Source organism: Bufo gargarizans, chromosome 3, assembly GCF_014858855.1.
Source record: "Bufo gargarizans isolate SCDJY-AF-19 chromosome 3, ASM1485885v1, whole genome shotgun sequence".
NCBI classification, from domain to species: domain Eukaryota; kingdom Metazoa; phylum Chordata; class Amphibia; order Anura; family Bufonidae; genus Bufo; species Bufo gargarizans.
The window spans coordinates 508,206,455-508,222,157 of record NC_058082.1 but is presented as its reverse complement, the minus strand read 5'-3'; the positions used below and the strand labels follow the sequence as shown (position 1 = coordinate 508,222,157).

Sequence of the window (15,703 nt, the reverse complement as noted above, 5' to 3'; positions counted from 1 at the left end):
GACAGGGCCTTCCTTTTCCCTCCCTTTGCGTCATGCATGTAATCGGCACGCCGGTCGTGATAAAATGTGACGATAAAAAAAACTGCATGGTCACGAAGACCCTAAATGCATACAGTACAAGGGGGAAGGGATAAAAGCAGACATAGACCTAAAGTTCCGCTCAACCTGTCAGACAAAAACTCATATAATTTGTTCATTTCTTTTGGTCATAACCTGAAAATGTAATATGGAAAACTGTCAATAAAATGAAAGTAGATAGCTCCACCTGCTGTCTGTTCTTTTCCTAATCTCTCTGTGGTGGACGCACATGCTCTGTTTCATCCTTCAACTGTCACTAGTTGTTAGAAGCTGTGACAGTTACAGGACACGCCCCCTGAGAAAGGACACCCCCCTAGATCTGCCAGTCTGAAGAGAATCTATCATAGCAAATGGAGATCTCTGGATCTATGTTAGGTACATGGCTTTATTAGAGATTGCTATGTACAATACGATTTGCTGAATTTCATTTTTCACATTAATCATGCGATAACCCCTTTAAGTGCAGAATTAGCAACTATGTACTAGAAGAGATAGCCAATCCTTACACCAGGTCCTTGACCATCCCCATAAACTTGACTTCTTGAGTCGTATAGCTACATATCACAATTACAGCCTGTTCTCAGGCCACGTAGGTCGTATTAACATCTATTTACATTCCAGTTATGAATCCGCATAGACAGGACATGAATTTCTAATATTCACTTTTTCCTGAAAGCATGAGCAAACATTATTGTATTCGAGCAGCACTCCCTCATCCCTGGCCGCACTAATGCAGAACATTCTCCCCATTTAAAATGGAATTTGGAAATTTTCGCTAGAACAAAAATGTGAAAAGCCTTCAAAGTGACTGTTGGTGGCTGCAACACAACCCTGGCTATGATGATATATTTGCATATTTGCCAAAGGTGCGGTCAGTTACATGGAAAAATAGGATAAAAAAAATATGGCTTTCTCTAAAAATGTTCTCTGCAAATCTTCTTAGAAATGATTAAAAAAGCATTCAATCAGTCACAGCTCGTGTATAGTAAAAGTGAGTTCTCAACTGACCGAATAATCCGTGTATTAAATAATCCTATGGCTCCGCTTTAATATTTAACACCACCAGCTGTTTTGTCTGCATGGCAAGAGACGTGAAAATGCTCCCTCTGGTGGAGAACAGGGGTAATTTCACATTGCTGAAATCCAAAGAAAGCTCCAGTTTGGATCCGCTTTACATAATTTTATTATTATAATTTTTTTTATAGGGAATTGGATTATGATTAGTTACCTAATATAATATAATTATCCAATGTTTTCTGTTTGCTAGCGAGACAATATTTTATCACTACATAGGAAACAAAGATGGGCTGAGCAAGGAAGCCCCCCGGGAACTGTGGCACTGGACTGTTGGCATGCAAATGCAGTTTTAAAACTAAGACAGAGAAAGGACTGACAGGAAGACTCCTCCATTGTCTAGGCCATGGACTCCTTCCGTTCCCTACACCTATATGCCGTTGACAGAGACCTGACAATAAAATCTTTCAGGCCTCCTCCTGGGTGGGCCCTATCTGAGTTTACACCCTGTAGGAGCCGCTTCCCCTGCTTACACTATAGGCGGCATGGTGCCACCTATGGCGAGATGCTTATAGGCTGGAAGAGGCTTCAGCCGTTCCACTCATCATGGGATCAGGGTAAGGTGAATTTAAATCCTAATGTTTTCAGGAGAAAAAGAGGGCGCTATTGGCTATTAGAGGGAACTATTGGCAAATATTTTCCCATTAGTGGACCCTATCCCCTATTAGGGGGCACAAGGGTGGTGATTTTTATTGTGTGGGGTTAAGTGAGTTATCACTATTTTGGGGTAGAAACATTTTTTTTATTAATAATAATACCTTCTTCTGCCACAAAACAGTAATAACAGCCCCTGTTGTGCCTCCACACAATACAAGTGCCCACCTTGATTATTTTCTAGGGGGCATAAATGTTTACTGTGTAGTGAGCACAAAGGGGGTCAGTAATGTTGCGCCAGGAGAGAAGGGAAGGATTATTACTGTCAAAGCCAAATTACTAGGGGCTTTACTACTTCCTAGCACAATATTGGACATTATTAGTATGGGGTGCTAAGTAGAGCGATATTTCTGTGTGGGGCTTTAAAGGGACATTATTGCTGTGTGGGTTACAAGAGACGGCACTATTACTATATGAGAAGGGCAGCACAATGACATTTAGGGCCTTATCTGTTTCACACTATTATTTGTGGGGGTAGTACCCATTTATACTATTCTTTTTGAAGTGCAGTATTTGGAGGCACTGTGACACACAGCCCGTAATTGGGGAAGGTTGGGGTAGCAGCAGGTACAGAGACGGGGCTATCGGCAGGATGAGAGTTTTTGTGGAATGGCGCAAAATAGGCTGAAAATATGAGGAGCCAAAGATGTCTGGGCAGCAAGGTCTGCAGACATAGTCACACCTGGAGGAAGTCTTCATGGCAACCTGCGCCAGATAGAAAAGAGGGGAAAAGGGAACAAATTTAATCCGAGGTGACATCACATGTGGGTCACTGCATTAGCTGTACTGTATTCACTTATATTGCCTACCCGTGTAGAACCACTACCACTATATACCGTAGTCATTGTATGGTAATATTGGTCTTATTGGTAGTGGTACCACTGAGTGGAAATGGTATTAATGGTCTTGGTATGGCATTATTATTTGATCCTTTTAAAGTAGTATTATTAAGTAATATTAGTCTATATATTGTGACTGACTATAGTATGTCACTCGGTTGTTGGTACAAAATTTCTGCATTTGGAGGACACACTTTGTCTGAAAGCAGCCCTGGCGAGAAGGGGGTCAGAGAATGACATATTAAATGACATATTATATAGATATTGAACTCTCTATTCCTACACCACAAATTGAAAATAAGACCTCTCATATTCATTGAATAGGGTTGTCCAGGATTTAAAAAAACGGAGTCTGCTTTTTTATCCCCCGAAACAGTGCCACTCTTGTCCCTGGGCTGTCTCTGGTATTGGAGCTGATCCTCAATTAACGTTTTTCTTTCCCGTAAATGGCTGATTTTGTCTAATTACTCATTTGAAATGATTTCAACCCCTGTTTTTGTTTTTCACTCCAAGCCCTCCTGGAGCCGTCACTTTTTTTATTTTTCCATTCATTTAGCTTGTTTTTTGAGGTACAAGTTATACTGTTGAGTGTCATCATTTAATACTACATATGATGTAGTTGGAATCTGGAAAAAAATTCCAAATGGGGTGGAATAAAAAAAATAAAAATGCTATTCCACCACAGTTTTATCTGTATTTTTTTGGCATTCCCTATACGGTTCAACTCACCTGTTATCTTCATTCTCTGGGGCAGTATGATTACTGTGATACCACATTCATATATTTTTGTTGCGTTTTAATACTGAAAAAAAATTAAAGCCCTTTATTTTCTCTTTGCATCATGTACTGTATGTCTACGGAGTTGTATGAGAATACATTTTTTGCAGGTGATCTTTAGTTGTTATTGATACTTTTTTGGATGTGTATGACTTGTTGATAACTTTTTATTACATTTTTTGGGGCAGGTAAGGCAACAACCTACGTTTATATTTAAATTGATCAGGCATTTTAAGAAGCAGAAATACTAGTGATGTTTATATTAAAAAAAATATATTTTTAAAAACCTTATGCCCCCTAGGGGAACTGAACATGCAATCATTTGATTCTGCTTCTCTCACAGACTACAATGAATTGCCATTGTCGTCTATGGGAGATTTGCTATCTTTCAATATAGGAACTTTGCTGTGGCGGGCCTCAGAACCTTCAGAACGCCTGAGGATGCCATAGCAACTAAATGGCTCCCTTAATGTGGGGAAATAGACCTCTCAGGTGCCATGGTCGCAATTGACCATGACATCTGAGGGGTTAGAAATCCATGATTGGCATTGTCGCCGAACACTAACTTTGCCTCCAGATGTCTGCTGTGTAAAACAGCAAAAACCTGGTGACTATAGTGCCTGCTCAGCTCCTGAGCGGGTGCCATCTTTAAAGATCCGACATCTGCAGTACATGTATGGCAGATGTCAATAACAGGTTAAAGATGGAGAATATGATTATAAACAGTTGCCTCATGTTTTGCTATTGGACTTGGTCAAAGTAGATGTTTGTAAGACAGTGATCACTTTGATGTACTTTGATTTGCCTTCAGCCCTACATGCATATTATTTGAACAGTTCCAAACAGATACTAGAGAATTGTTAAAGGGGCTACCCTGGAATTAATATTGATGGCCAATCCTCTGACACCCTAGACCCCTGCCAATCAGCTGTTAGAAGTGGCTGGCACTCCGTGAGCACTGTGGCCTCTGACTTAGTTGCAGCTCAGCCCCATTGAAGTGAATGAGGCTAAGCTGCAATACTAAGCACAGCCACTGTACTGTGTACGGCGCTGTACTTAGAGAGCTGCTGGGAAGTGGCTGTGCTCACTATAGCGCCTCCCTGAAAAAGCTGATCGGTGGGAGTGCTTGGACTTGGACCCCTGCCGATGTGATAATAAAGAGGGTCATCATTCCTGGATAACCCCTTTAAGCCATCCCCCCTCTCTGCAATTGCTTATTCATAGACTGGTGAGAAGGCAGGCTTAACCAGACAGCTAGCCCCTTCATACATGTCACCGGTACATAGAAGGAAATGAAGCTCCCTGCCTGCGTTGGAGCAAACGTGGAAGTGGAGCTTCCAGGACAGTGGGACTGTCACTGAAATCAGGCCACCGGGGCAGTCTCACAATTAAACTCGTGGTATATTAGTCACTTTTCTTAATTCATTTTAGACAACCAAAGAATGCTTTATGTCCCAGGACAACCCCTTTAAAGTATGTAGAGAAAGACTGGAAACCACTTGTATGATTTAAGTGCAGAACTTTATTGCATAGGCTGTTTTCCAGTTCACATAAATTAAAAGTTTTTGGGCATATAGCCTTCTTCAGTTATAGTTATACAAGATACAAGATAAGGCAATAATTTGTGACAGTGCAATATTTACAATATACATAGTGATGCAAATACAAATACAAGACTTGAATTAGCGGGTGGTCATCCTATTGAGGTGAAGAATCCTGGGCGATCATGTGCTAGGTGTGATGGAGAGCTACATAGACTGTCCGTGTATTTGGGAGAATACCCTTGGGTGAATCCGGATGGTATTTGGTTGCCAAAGTGCATCAAGGACGTATGTTAAGGAAAATGACCTTTTTAGATCTTGGCATGAACAGACTATTATATTAGAAATAACCGGACATTGCATGCAGTAATGAGAACTTATACAGACATGAAACATAATACATATATAAAAAACAAGGTTGAGCACGGGGTGTAGACAGTTGTGAGGACGTTTATACCTTTAGTATGCAGAGAGATGCAGATGTCTATGGAGATGTAGGTATCCTTACCTGGATGAGCCGCTTGTGCTGATATTTCAATGTGGACTGCTATGGTCCATAGCTTGGGGGCTCTGTGGCCTAGAGGGCGCTTGTGGGATGTAGGCTGCTGCCCTGTGTTTTGGCGCCATGTTCGGGAGCGTGGCTCGTGCCTTTAAAAAGGGGTGTGCCGGAGTGGGGGCAGGACTGGGGTGGGTGGATACAGTGGCCTGCTGTCTCCTCATTCTGGTAAGTATGCGGGGGCCATGGGCGGTAGGCAGTGCTGGGGGCAGAGCGCAGTGGCGCCGTATGCCGGGGAGAAGGCCGGAGGCAGGGGAAGTGATGTTGTGCAGGTACTGCGCATGCACCGGAGTGTGGGAAGCTGGGGCGTTGGGAACTTCAAAGATGGCAGGCACTGTGTGAATAACACACAGCGCATGCGCTAGAAGGGTAGGAGCGGAGGCTAGGGAGCTCATGTGATGTGTAGAGGGAGTATCACCGTGAGTCTAAGAGGAAGGTGGTGTATAGTTGACTGCAGATAGGTGAAAACTGACTATAAAAGGATATAGAATGCGGCAAGGGGGTTAGTACCTCATCTGTAAGGAGAATAATATTAATTAATTCATACAATAACTGATAATTATGTATATCATTAAGGGTAATAAATCAGAGGCAACCAGATAATTACAGCAATAGTGTGTGAACGTATCAACATAGAAACCACATTTGTTTGTTAAATAAAGCTTCCTGGTTCATATTCGCGGTTGAGACCCTTTGGTTCTAGGGTCTGGAATTGGTGGATCCAGAATGCTTCTCTGTTTTTAAGGATTCTGCTAATGTCGCTGCCTCTCCTAAGGATTTTAACCTGTTCAATTACTTGGAACTGTAGTTGAGCGATGCTGTGTCTTTTGGCTATGAAGTGCGCAAAATGGGGTAGCAAAATGTTTTGACAGCGAATTGTGGACTTGTGTTTACTGATTCTATCCCTGACGTTTTGTGTGGTTTCGCCTATATATGCAAGGTCGCGTGGACATTTTATTATATAGATCACATTGGAGGTTTCACATGTATAGAAGTCATGTATAGAAAAGCCTTTGCCAGTTTGGGGGTGGTAGATCTTATCTCCTTTTGTCGCATGGGAGCATTGTGTACAATAAAGGGAGGGGAATGTGCCCTTGCGTTGTGTCTTAAGGAATGTCTGCCTTGGTATTTTTGTAGTAGGGCCCTCATCAGCTCGTACCAGTATGTCTTTAAGGTTTTTTGGACGCCTATTGCAGGGTAGAAATGGGGAGGTAAATTCCTCTATGCTGGGATAGGACTTGTGCAAGAGATGCCAATGTCTGTGCAGAATGTTCTGTACCTTGGTCGCAAATGGGTGATATGTGTGGACAAAAGGGATACTCTTGCCCTGGTCTCCTCACTTTGTCGTTCTCAGTCAGTCTCTCCCTGATCATTTTTCCAGGGTAACCCCTATCTTGGAAACGATTGGCCATCTCAAGTAGCCTCTTGTCTTTGATTGTCGTGTTATCAACAATCCTGGATACTCTTTTGAACTGAGAGCGTGGAAGGGATTTTTTCATACTGCTAGGATGGAAGCTGGAGTAATGCAGTAGACTATTGCGGTCTGTGGGTTTGGTAAAGAGGTCAATGTGTAGGGTACCGTCTAGGTCCTTATACACTTCTGTGTCTAGGAAGTTTACTGAGCTGTGGCTCTGATGTAAGGTGAATTGCAGTTCGGGCCATATAGCATTAATCGTGGACGAGAAAGTGTGTAGGGATTTTGCACTTCCGTTCCATATACAAAAGACATCATCTATGTAACCTTTCCATAATATGTCATGTTGTTGGAAATTGGTGTCTGTATATATGTGTTCTTCCTCAAACATGGCCATGCAACCATTAGCATAGGGCGGCGCCGTATGCACGCTCATGGCGGTCCCACGTTTCTGAACATAGAATGTGTCCTGGAACATGAAAAAGTTCTCAGTAAGAACCAACTATAGAAGGTCCATGCAGAGGTAGACCACCTCACTGTCAGTATAAGTTGCTTCTTAGAACCTTGTAGTGGCTGTGAGTCCCTTGGTATGCGTGATGGACATATATAGGCTGACTACATCTAATGTGACTAGAATCGAGTTTGGGTGGACCTGTTTGATGTCCCTTATTATTTAAAGGAATGTTGATATGTCAAGTAAAAAAGATTTGGTAGTTTTGATCTTGGGAGTGAGTATTTTTTCGAGAAATATGGATAATGGCGATAAAATGGAGTCTGATGAGGAGACTTTTGGGCGGCCTGGTGGTTTTGTAAAGGCACGAGCCACGCTCCCAAACATGGCACCAAAACACAGGGCAACAGCCTACATCCCACAAGCACCCTCTAGGCCACAGAGCCCCCAAGCACGGACCATAGCAGTCCACATTGAAATACCAGCACAAGGGGCTCATCCAGGTAAGGATACCTACATCTCCATAGACATCTGCATCTCTTTATTGGCTAAAGGGCCACCATTATCTGCATACTAAGGATCTAAACGTCCTCACAACTGTCTACACCCCATGCTCAACCTTGTTTTTTATATATGTATTATGTTTCATGTCTGTATAAGTTCTCATTACTGCATGCAATGTACGGTTATTTCTAATATAATAGTCTGTTCATGCCAAGATCTAAAAAGGCAATTTTCCTTAACATACGTCCTTGATGCACTTCGGCAACCTAATACCATCCGGATTCACCCAAGGGTATCCTCCCAAATACACGGACAATCTATGTTGGTCTCCGTCACACCTAGCACATGATCGCCCAGGATTCTTCACCTCAATAGGATGACCACCCACTAATTCAAGTCTATAACTGCACTAATTATTGCCTTATCTTGTATAACTATTCCAGTGATCTGAAGAAGACTATATGCCGAAAAACGTTTAATTTATGTGAACTGGAAAACAGCCCATGCAATAAAGTACTGCACTTAAAACATACAAGTAGTTTTCAGGAGTCTTTCACTACATTGCAACTCGGCCTGGGAACCGTCTCTTGACACCCACGAAAATTTTGGCACCTAGAGTGTGATCCAACCATTTACTAACTACCAACCCCTTTAAAGTGACTTCAAACAAGTGACTGAGCATGAAAAAATAAAAATCACTTTTTATTTTTCATTAATTTCTCATTATTATATACAAGCTTCTCTGCAAGTGGTCGATGAATGACATAAGATAATTGGCAATTGTCCACATGATCACTAATGCTATGTCATTACATAATACCTAATTTTAATAATGATATTACAGCATGCAATGGGTATTCTTGTTCCGCTAAAGCTACAGAGACACAAGTTGCGGACCACTACTGTACTGTATAGGGATGTGACATATTGTGTTACCCAATGTCATAGGTACATAAATGGGACTATGTATTGATTTTGTATAATTTCTTAGAAGAATTAATTTTACACAAATCTTCTAGGTAGACACAAGGACAAAATATTCTTGATGTATTCATGTGGTTGTGATATAGCTCATCATCAGCTATTTTAATATGTATCCATAAAACTGATGACAGCCACGTTGATCTATATTAAATATAATGGTATGTTAAAACATCCATATGGATTATTTCCAATCAAAATGAAAAGTCTCCTTTTATATACATTCCAGAAATTTTACATCTTCCAGATATGACTAAAATATTGGAATACAGACTTCAAGTCAAAGTTTAAGTTTTGGAAAGTTATTGATGTGGCTTTCCCAACTTCAGATCTTCTAGAGAGCTTTAATAGACAACTGATCTGTTGTAAATGTTCTGGCTTTGTACAGTTCAAGAAGTAATTTCTAAGAATTTAGTGATTTATTTTACCCTGTAAAGAAATTACATTGCATTCTTTGGCTTCTCAGACAATATATTCACATTTAGATATTTTATACAATTTAACATTTTTACTAGAAACATATTTACATATTTGGCCAGCCTGGGAAGACAAGTGAAAAGATATTATAGGCACATGGGCTGCAATCTAATGGGGTTGAATAATCTAATCTCCTAGGTCTCAAATACGTTCTTGGGGCTACTCCTAAGGGCATTGTTACGGTGGTCCCTTGGTAGTCACTCTTTCATCCCTATAAGGGGTTCTGGACTTTGTTGCATGGGCTGCTACTTCTACGAGTAGTCTACTTTCAGAGGCTGCTATCCCAGGTGGGTCAAGAGACATCATAGAATGGCAACAAAGGATCCGACAGAAGTTGTCAAAGAGAAGCTGAGGTCAGGACTGGCAGAGTTTGTGCAATTTTGGAAAACAGGAAATTGGTCAGGGTCAATATGGCAAATAGGGGGACGTCAGACACAGGAGGTCAGAATACATTATAGAGCAACCTTGCAGGACTAGCCAATAGAAACCTACTGATCAGGCACCTTCCCCTGTGGGAATAAATACACCAGGGAATGCTGTCAGGCTGGGGACATATTAGCCCATGTGACTTCTGTCCCTGGTGTACGGACCTATGAGAGCATGCACCAGGAGGAAGGAGGTGGAGAAAGCCAAAAGCAGCCTGCAGGGGGAGGCAGCAAGAAGAGTTGCTATTGTGGAGCTGTGCATACTGGGAAAGAGGTGGCCAGCGGGAATAGACCATTGGCATTACAGTACACCCCACACCTCCTCTTCTTTGGTCCAGACCGAAGGTGGAATTTTACAAGAAAAGCCAGTGCATTGATGTTCTTGGAAGGCTCACAAGACTTTTCTTTAGGACCATATCCCTGCCTATCCAGCAAATAAAAAGTTTTCCTCCCAACCTTGCTGACATCAAGAATTTTCTTTATCTTGAACTCATCTTCAGAACAACTGGAACGGAAGCAGAAACCGAAGACCTGGAGTAGAGGTTGAGCAACAATGCTTTGAGATGCGAAACATGAAAGGAATTGGGGATATACAGAGAAGTTGGAAAGCATAACTTATAGCAAACAGGGGTCATCTGTTTTGAAAACTCAAAAGGACCCAAGAATCAAGGAGCGAACATTATAGTATGGCTTCTCATACAGATGTTTCTGGAGGATGGCTAGATTTTGTCTCCTTGGGAAAAGTGCCATGGTGGCCTATGTCTCCAGTCAGCAGATCTTTTCAGGTAAGAAGTCACCTGGAACAGGGAATATTTAGTCTCCTACCAGATCTGGAGGAAGTCCTTGACAGTAGAATTGGCATATGGAATCTCAGAGGAAACTGGAACACGAAGTAGAATCCACAGATGTTGTACATATATAAATTTAAAAATGGGAATTGCCAGTAGACTTGTGAGAGTGGTTGTTATTAGAGAATTAGTTGCAGGGAAGCAGTAGGTACTCAGTAGTAATGGTGGGAATAGATGAAACAGTGTAGATAATTCTACAACAGTTGGTTAATACAATCTATCTGCTCACTGGACTGAGAATGATATACTGATAAGAAACCAAATTTGACACTCAGCAATCTACAAAGGGACCTGCAGAACTTCACTGGTCAGAGACAAAGTGCTGGGGCAAACCATGCAGATGGAAAATGTGCTTGTTAATATGTTAGTGAAGTGGACAGCAGCAGTAGGAAGACCAGTCATAGGAATGAAAGGAGTCATCTTGGAGAAACTACCGAGATCAAAGAACTGAAGGATGGAGGCAGATAGTATATGTGATGAAGTCTACTGAAATATGTCGCCATGGAGAGCCTGGCCTGGAAAAAGGAAGAAGATGAACCACAGGTCTTTGTGAAAAAAATAGTTTTGTGCACATGTGGCACAGGAGGTAACATGATCACAGATGTCCCGGCAAAGTGCTGGCCAGAAACGAGGTCTAACGTCTTGCAGGCTGCAGGATGACCAGAAATTTTTCATTTATGTCCAGACGCAAGAATTTGCTTCCTGTTGGCTGTAGTAACTAATGTTTTCTCTGAAGGAATGTCCTTGACCATAATAGAAGCAACAGACATAATTTGGTAATCTATATAGGGTCGTAGAGAACCATCCTTTTTCTTGAGAAGCCGGCTCAAGAAGGGGAGGAAGACTTGGAGATGAATCCTCTCTCCAGATTCCTTTTTATATACAGTAATCTGTTATAGCACTGTCTCTCTGGAAGAGCCACTGGGTATACACAAGCATGTGGAGGAGTGGTGCCAGGCAATAAGTCAAATGGCCTATGAGGTGGCAGAGTTTCAGCTTCCTTCTTACCAAAAACACCTGCCTCATTGGCATATTAAGATGGTAGTCCATGGAGGTTTGGGGGAATTTGAGGCCTCAGGACTGGACGAACTGTAGCCAGGCAACATAAATGTCATTGAGACCTCCCATGGGGCAGTAGAGTACAGCATAGGTTCAGGGAGAGGGACTATGTTAACTGAGGCCACAGCCAAGGACAGCTTCAGGCAAATAGTAGGTATGGGAAACTAAGGCCAGATGCATGAAGCTGCTAGCAGAACTAGAGTCCAGAAAAGCCTGTTCAGAGAAATGAACAAAACCAGGACTATTTGAATAGTCAGATTTAGAGAGAGGTTGTCTTCATCTAGGATCATCTCTCCTACTAATTTTAGGCACTGGAGTTTTCTGACTTGAGAGGGCAATTCTGTACATAATGAGCTCTACCACAACAGTACAGACACAAACCATTCTTGTGTCTTAGCTCTTCCTCAGATGCTTTTCAGAGTATCTGGTCATTCTCTGCCTGCAAGCTCGTCTTTGATTTGACCTGCCAGACACTCCCAGAAGACTTCTACCAGAACCTGATTATTCCATAACATCTCCACAGACAGTGTGGTGAACTGGATGGCATACTGGTTCACAGTCAAGTTGTCCTGCCAGAGAAATAGCAAGTATGATGCAGCTGAAGCAGTCTGGCCAGGCTTCTCAAAGACCCTGTGGTAGGTAGTCATGGACTTGTACAGGTTGGTAGTCAGGGAATCTCCACTTTACCAGAGAGGTGTTGCTTAAGCCAATGCTTTCCCAGATAAGAGACACAATGAAGACCACTTTTACATGATTTGTAGGAAACTGGTGTGCTTCAAGCTTGAATTTTATGGTACACTGATTAAGAAGGCTTCAGCAGTTCCCGGGGTCTTCTTTATAGCGTGACGGTAATGACAAGTGCAAATTGGTACTACAGGGATGAGTGGTAGACTGCGCCTGATGTTCAGATATTGGAGCCATTTTTTTCTTGATAAATTCGCTGAGTAGTTAGCAACTTGAACAGATCCTGTATCCCAGGCTTGGGGTCCATGGCCTGAGCAAACTGTAATGCAGCAGGTGTGACTAACGGTGCCACTGAATGGATTTGACTAGCGGCTATTCCTGAGGGCACTGTCAATGTGGTTCCCTGGTATTCACCTTTTCACCCACATACAGGGACTTCACTACAGAGGACACCAGTTTGCAGGCACATAGTAGGGGGAGGGGGGAGTATGGACATCCAAATTAGTGATCTGAGGCCAGTGGCAGCAGTAATGTTCATGTTGTAATTAATATGACTCGGAGGATCTGACAGGTTCCTTCTAATAAGTAAGTAGTAAACTAGTGTATCTTCACACTAGATTGGGCACTAGATAAAATCTGAGGGACACTTTGCACCTTGTGCAGTGTATATTGTGGGTCCATGTGGCACCCATAAAGTCTTTTGGATACATACAATAGCTCTGTGTCTCTGATTTTAAATGTGGCCTGCTCCAATGCATGCCTTGTTACTGAGGCATTCCTTCCAGAAATGTTTCTTCCAGGGGAGAATATGATGCCTCATAGAAGCACCATACATAGACAACCAGAGTGCCTACAGCTCTATAATACATGTCATTTTAAATTTCTGTCCTGCCATATGACCTTGCAAATCTACTTTCAAATGAGGGGAGATGGTTCACACGCTGGATCAGCTAGAACCTTAGCTATGGCGCCGCTTTCCAAAATGCTTCCATATTTTGCATCGTAATTACGGTACAGTACGTTTCACCACTGCCAAGCGCTGTCCTGTACACACCATTAACTTCAGCGTCTTAATACCATGTCTAAAAAAGATGGAGACTTCTCCTTTATTGTGTGACAAGTGTAACATGAAAAGTGAGTGGTTTTGGCAGAAACGCCTGGTTGCTATATTATCCAATAGACAAAACATTAACTTTTTTTTTTCCTGCCTGTTTGGCCACAGCACATTTTTCAAGGCTGTTATGTACAATATCGATTTATAAAATAAAAAACAGACAAGAAATATGCGCCTTGGCATAAACTGAAAATGTCCAAGCCAGAAAAGACACATAGATTGTGCCTGTTTTCATATATCATAAAACAATGAAGCAAGCAAAAAACAGACACAAACTATTTAGGCTACAGAACCCTCTTGGAGAATATACAGCTTTGGCTAGAACAGCTTTACCAATCTTTCCGCTATGTTTTCTGGCATTATGTCCCATTTTTTTTGCCAAGAAGGACTGTTTATGAGGTTGATTCTGTAAAAAAGGCTAATCCAATTTTCATTACATATATTAAAAAACATGGATCAGACCCTTGGAAAAGGACTTCATAAAACACGTCTTAATTTACACATTTCTCATGTGTAGCTGAATTTATGGACTGACAGCTGCTGGTCTTTTATTACAAATAGATACATATGACAAGAAAAGGTTAATGGGATTCATGTGTCCTCCTGACACCCTTCTAAAGATCCTCCTGACAGCTAGGGCTACTTTCACACTGACATTTTGGTTTCCGTTTGTGAGATCCGTTCAGGGCTCTCACAAGTTGTCCAAAACGGATACGTTTTGCCCTAATGCATCCTGAATGGAAAAGGATCCACTCAGAATGCATCAGTTTGCCTCCGTTCCGTCTCCATTCCGCTTTGGAGGCAGACACCAAAACGCTGCCTGCAGAGTTTTGGTGTCCGTCTGACAAAACTGAGCCAAACGGATCCGTCCTGACACACAATGTAAGTCAATGGGGACGGATCCGTTTTCATTGACACAATCTGGCACAATAGAAAACGGATCCGTCCTCCTTTGACTTTCAGTGGTGTTCAAGACGGATCCGTCTTGGCTATGTTAAAGATAATACAAACGGATCCGGTTCTGAACGGATGCAGACAGTTGTATTCTCTGAACGGATCCGACTGTGCAGATCCATGACGGATCCGCAGCAAACGCGAGTGTGAAAGTAGCCTAAGGTAAGCCCTTATCCCAGAAAAAAACAAGAGTGTTTGTCAGTACAATACCTTAGCAGCACGATGTCAGGCTTGTACGTAGATGCTGCAGCTCCCAGAATGCACTGGGAGCCAGGAAGTCCTGCCTTGCACTGCAGGCTGGCTCCCAAAGTGTGGGACTGTCGTACAGCTGTATTCCCAGTCTGCAGAACTAAGGGCGGCTGCACACACTGCAGATTTATGTGAAGCATGGAATCCGCACTATTTATTGTGTTGTTTTTGTTGTGTAGATGTGGATTTTCCGCAGATCCAAACAATTTACTTGCTACAGATTTTAAAATCTGCACCTAAGAAAGAAAGCAATGTGTACATGAGATCTATCTAATCGTATACACTTTGCTGGTATTACGCTTCTGTTTTCTGCACAAAATCCGTGTGCAAAAACCATGCATAATCCGCACTGTATGCAGCCAACCCTCATTCACACGTCCATGTTCTCCAAGGACAGCACACCTCCCCAGTTCATTGTAACCACTACAGGACCGCAGCCCTGTTATTCCTCCTGGACGCGCCGGGGCGTCATCTCGCAAGACGCGAGATTTCCTGTGATCGTGCGCACACAGGCGCGCTCGTTCACACGAACCGGAGGTAAACTAGCTGATCTCCAGCCTGCCAGCGGCGATCGTTCGCTGTCAGGCTGTAGATGCAATTTGTTTAACCCCTAAAAGGTATATTAGACGCTGTTTTGATAACAGCGTCTAATATACCTGCTACCTGGTCCTCTGGTGGTTCCTTTTGCTTTGATCAACCACCAGAGGACACAGGCAGCTCATTAATAAGTGGCACCAAACACCACTACACTACACCCCCCCCCCCCCGGTCACTTATTAACCCCTTATTAGATCACCCCATATTAGACTCCCTGATCACCCCCCTGTCAACTCCCTGATCACCCCCCTGTCATTGATCACCCCCCTGTCATTGATCGCCCCCCTGTAAGGCTCCATTCAGACGTCCGTATGTGTTTTACGAATCCGATCCATGGACCAGCGGATCCGCAAAACACATATGGACGTCTGAATGGAGCCTTACAGGGGGGTGATCAATGACATATAGCCCATATAGACTCCCTGAT

General features: G+C 42.6%; 1 protein-coding gene across 4 annotated transcripts in view; it reads right to left on the bottom strand.

Moving 5' to 3' along the window:
• The window catches only part of METTL27 (methyltransferase like 27), an 87,312-nt gene extending 72,599 nt beyond the window's left edge, over positions 1-14,713 (bottom strand). For 2 of the 4 annotated variants that reach the window (XM_044283934.1, XM_044283931.1), the window contains exon 1: positions 14,641-14,713. The gene's annotated coding sequence lies outside the window, so the exon portion shown is untranslated. Of the gene's footprint in view, positions 1-3,374; positions 3,448-5,471; positions 5,790-14,640 lie in introns of those variants that run through there. The other 2 variants (XM_044283933.1, XM_044283932.1) reach the window with 2 other exon arrangements.
• Between the last annotated feature and the right edge of the window lie 990 nt (positions 14,714-15,703).